At 37.0% G+C, this 5,134-nt stretch overlaps 1 long non-coding RNA gene across 1 annotated transcript; it reads left to right on the top strand.

Annotated features, from left to right (window-relative positions):
* Positions 1-1,365: 1,365 nt before the first annotated feature.
* Positions 1,366-4,397, top strand: LOC127539682 (uncharacterized). Its single transcript, XR_007948019.1, has 2 exons — positions 1,366-2,072; positions 3,819-4,397. It is a non-coding gene; the product is annotated as an uncharacterized LOC127539682 (long non-coding RNA).
* Positions 4,398-5,134: the final 737 nt, after the last annotated feature.

Raw genomic sequence — 5,134 nt, 5'->3', positions numbered from 1 at the left:
CGGCTCCAGGTCTTATACTTTTTATGTACATCATGCTGCCTCTTCTTATTAAATCTGAAAATATGATAAGCATGTAATCTATGCCTTTATTTTGATTCCCATTTATGTCTTGATTTAGGTCATTGATAAAATGTTAAAGAGCACAGGGCCAAGAACAAATCCCTGGGGCACATCACAAGAGATCTTTGGTTCTCTTTCATTACACTCTAAGCCCCCAGCCAGTCTGACTCCTCTCTACAGTGTTCTAATCACAATCTCATAAATCAGATCAGCAACATGCCTGGAATGCAATCTCTCCTGATCTCCACTCCCTCCACTCCACAAATTCTTCTCTTCCTTCATGGTTCATCTTGGGTACCATAAAGTCTTTCTTTCAATCTCCAATATCTCTGAGCTCAATTTCCTCTCTTCCATCTTAACCATATTGTCAATCACTTCATTTATATAGTCTATTCTCTCCTGGAATATCTCAATTTTTTGTGTAGCCACCATTCACTCCCTGACGATCAACCTTGGGTCACTATCATAATCTACCTTCTCGTTTTCTGATAACAACTAAATGCTACTGGAGGTCATGCGAGAGTGCCAACTGAATCCATTACAAATTCTTGCTCTCATTATAGAACAGCAGCCTTCTTATTCCTCCTTGATGGACTCTATTCCATTGCCTTTAATAAGTATTCCAAACCTTTCCTTTTATCATGCTGTCTGCTATTTTCAAGCCCTTAAGGACCAGATTGGGTTCAGATTACTCAAATTAATGATCCAAAACTCCTGCTAATCCTCCTATGATATAGGCTCCTGATAAGGCACAAAACACAGAGCACAATACTCTAGATGAGGTCTTATGAGGGTGGAATATATTGGGTCTCTCACCTCCTAATTCCTGGAATATTCGCCTTTCTTAATGCTGCAGCCTCAGATCACATTAGATTTTTTGGCTGCCATATCACAGACCATCTAGTGCTGATTCGTCTGGAATTTACTGTCTCTTAAAATCTCCATATCATTTTCAGAATAATTGCTGACTTTCCATACCTCCCCCAGCTTAAACTAATGAAGTTGAGTTTTTTGGTTGTTGTTGTTTGTTGTTGTTCAGTCATTTCAGTTATATCCAATCCATTTGGACTTTTCATGGCAAAGATGCTGCAGCGGTTTGCCATTTCCTTCTCTAATTCATTTCTACAGCTCAGTAAATTGAGATAAATAGGCTTTAGTGACTTGCCTAGTAAATAAGTCAGATTTGAACTCAATCTTGACTCCAGGAAAAATGCTTTATCCATTGTTCCACCAAGCTGCTTAAATCACTATTAATAATATCTGAAAAATCATGGAAAACAGAAAGGGCAGCACATGATTGACGAAGGGTAAATGTCCTTATTTTAAGAATAAAAATAAAAAAGAAAGTTATGGGAGTCTACAATTATAGGTATGTGAGCTTGACATTGATTGGGGAAAATTCCAGGTTGTGTAATGAGAAAAATGGTTGGCAATAACTTAGAAAGGTCACTATGACTTCATTAGGAACTTATTACCAGACTAACCTTACTTCCTTTTTTTGAGAGGATTATTAAACTAATGGATAAGGGGAATACTATTAATTTGAGCATTTCCTAGTTTTTGGCAAAGGTTGATCAAATATTTCATGTGTTTGTGGAAAGGATGGAGAGATATGGATTAAAGTGTAATAAAATAAGAATTGGCTGGACATCCAGTGTCAAAAAGTTAATGGATCAGTATCAACATGGTAGGAGGTCCTCTGGGAGAGTATCCTAGGAATCAATCTGGACTTGGCCTTCTGCTCTTCAGCATTTTTATCAATAACTTAGATAAAATCATAGATTGCATATTCATCAAGTTTATAAATGAGACAGAACTAGAAAGAATAGCTAATAGTTTATGACAGAATCCTAGAGAAGAAGCAGGAGGAAGAGGAGGAAGACGAGGAAGAGGAGAAGCAGGAGAAGAAGGGGGAGGAGGAAGAGAAGGAGTAGGAAGAGAAAGAAGAAGAGGAGGAGAAGGAGGAAGAGAAGGAGGAGAAGGAAGAAGAGGAGAAGGAGGAATAAGGCAAGGTACTCTCTTACCATCTCCTCATTCATCTTGTGTGTCAGATCCCTCCTGATAATTTTTGTTCAGTTTTCATTACAAAAGCATTTTCTTTTAAAGAGAAAACAAAAGCAAAATCAAAATTGGGGCATCAGTTCTGCCTTCTCTTTGTGACTAGTTGTCATTGTCCTATCCATCCAAAGCAAAGGTCCTTTCCCTATTTTGATCTTCTCCCACCTCTATAGTCAAAAAATTAAAAAAAAAAAATCCCTCCCTTTTGTTGTCCTTAATTTCCCTCAGTCATTTCAACACATTCTGAGCTTTAACATTCCTCCTACTATTTTTATAGGAATCTTGAATTCTTCTGTTTGTTGGCCCGCCTTCCATTTTCTACATTTTTCTTTTAAAAATCTGAGTTATTTGATGCATTCCCTCTGTATACACCTTTGTCTCTTCAGACAAATCCCTTGTAATTCACTTGGCTCTGCACCAGACTGCCAAGCAGGAAGTCCTTAGCTTTTATTTATTTATTTATTTTTGGATAACATCTATGATTTTATTGGTAGAAGACACACCCAGGGAGGAAACTCCCACTGTCAATGCATATTGAGAGCCACTGTGCAACTTACAGCCTCAGAGAACTGTATGGGCTCTGAAAGGTTAATTGATTTGTGTCAGAAACTGAAGCAAGGACTTTCTGACCCTGAGACCAGCTTTCCATCCACTTTTTTCCCCTGTGACTTCAAATGACAAACTGTCTTAATTTGTCATTCACTCCCAGGATGCCAGTTGCAGTCCTTGGAAATCACCACCTACCTAAGCAAGACTGAAGAATCTGGGCAGTGCTGCTGATCTTTGCCTTACTTCCCTACCTAGAATAAATTTGCTCTCCTGCCCACGTTTATGAAGGCTTAATGTTTATACCTGCTCAATTTTATTTATAACTTTATTTAACCATACATTCAAGGTTTCAACCTACCCCCAGAGTTCTTCTCTCATAATAATAATAATTAATTTGCTTTGTATATATTTATTTATGTCGTGTTTTCCCTATTATATTGTAAGCTTTTTGAGTGACACTATAAGCAAATTACAAGAACAAAGGATAGTCCACCTTTCAGATCTGTGGAGAAGGAAGAAATTTGTGGCCAAAAAAACCCAAAACAAACTAGAGTACATTATGAAATGCAAAATGGATAATTTTGATTATATTGAGTTAAAAAGTTTTTGTACAAGCAAAACCAATGCAGACAAGATTAAAAGGGAAGCAATAAACTGGGTGCGGGGGAGAGAATTTTTATCCAAAGTTTCTGATGAAGGCCTCATTTCTAAAATATATAGAGGATTGACTCAAACTTATAAGAATTCAAACCATTCTCCAATTGATAAATGGTCAAAGAATATGACTAGACAATTTTCAGATGAAGAAATTAAAACCATCTCTAATCATATAAAAAGGTGTTCTAAATCATTATTGATTAGAGAAATGCAAATCAAGACAACTCTGAGGTACCATAGATGACAGGAAAAGAGAATGATGAATGTTGGAGGGGACGTGGGAAAACTAGGATACTGATGCATTGTTGGTGGAATTGTGAAATGATCCAACCATTCTGGAGAGCAATTTGGAACTATGCCCAAAGGCCTATCAAACTGTGCATACCCTTTGATCCAGCAGTTTTTCTACTGGGTCTGTATCCCAAAGAAATAATAAAAAAGGGAAAAGAACCTATTTATGCAAAAATGTTTGTAGTGGCCTTTTTTTGTTGCAGCAAGGAATTGGAAGCTGAGTAGATGCCCATCAGTTGGAGAATGGCTGAATAAACTATAGTACATGAATTATGGAATATTATTATTCTATAAGAAACAACCATCAGGATGATTTCAGAGAGACCTGGAGATACTTACATGAACTGATGCTAAAGGAAATGAGCAGAACCAGGAGAACATTATACACGGCAACTAGAAGATTATATGATGGTCATTTCTGATGGACCTGGTTCTTTTCAACTGCAAGGTGATTCAGGCCAATTCCAATGGGCTTGTGATGGAGAGAGCCATCTGCACCCAGAGAGAGGATTGTGGGCATTGCGTCTGGATCACAACATAGTATTTTCACTATTTAAAAAAAAAATTGTTGTTTGCTTGCGTTTTTTCTTTTTCATTTTTTTCCTTTTTGATTTGATTTTTCTTGTGCATCATGATAAATGTGGAAATATATATAGAAGAATTGCAAAAAACAAACAAACAAACATTGTAAGCTTTTTGAGGATAGGGACTGCCTTTTGCCCCTTCTTGTATCCCCACAGTGCCCCACATAGTAGGCACTTAATAAATGTTTTAATAGTTGATTACTATGTGCTAAGTACTTTATAAATATTATTTAATTTGATTCCTACAACAACTCTGGGAGGCAAGTGATATTATATCACCATTTTACAAATGGGGATACAGACAGAAAGGTTAAGTGACTTGGCCCAGATTCGCAGCTAATAAAGGTATGTGAGGTTGGATTTGCACTTGGTTCTTCCTGACTGCAACCAGGAGGACTTTCACTACCTAGCTGCCTCACATCTGTTTGCCTTGTTCACCACACAAAATGCTTTCACATACACCGACTCATTTGATCTTCATAATAACTCAGTAATAGCTCAGATGAAGAAACTGAGACCCAGATAAATAAAATGATAGTCACCTAATTAGTAAAGTGTAGAAATGGGATTTGATAGACATCTCTTTCCTTGTCCCAAATATTCCCCACCATACCTTTCAAAATAAGAATAAATTGTTCTTTCACACGTAGCCTGGGCCTTGAGGATCTCAATCAAGAAGAACAAGTTTTCTCTAGGGAGAAACTACTATGTATTTACATTTCTAGAAGTATTAACAAAGTCAAGAAATGGAAAACAGTGGAAGAGAAAAAAAAAAAAAAAAAAACCAGCATCAGAATTGGGGAGGCTTTAAAGAAAAAAAGAAAAGGGAAGGACATCCTTTCAGTTTTAGAAAGAATGATATACTTGGGCCATGTATCTGTGACTTGACTCATTTTTGACCACATGCCTTAAGCACAACAAGCCAGTTGAGCAAG

Source organism: Antechinus flavipes, chromosome 6 (assembly GCF_016432865.1).
Source record: "Antechinus flavipes isolate AdamAnt ecotype Samford, QLD, Australia chromosome 6, AdamAnt_v2, whole genome shotgun sequence".
NCBI classification, from domain to species: Eukaryota; Metazoa; Chordata; class Mammalia; order Dasyuromorphia; family Dasyuridae; genus Antechinus; species Antechinus flavipes.
Note: the sequence above shows the minus strand (reverse complement) of the source record. Positions and strands in the feature narration are given on the sequence as shown.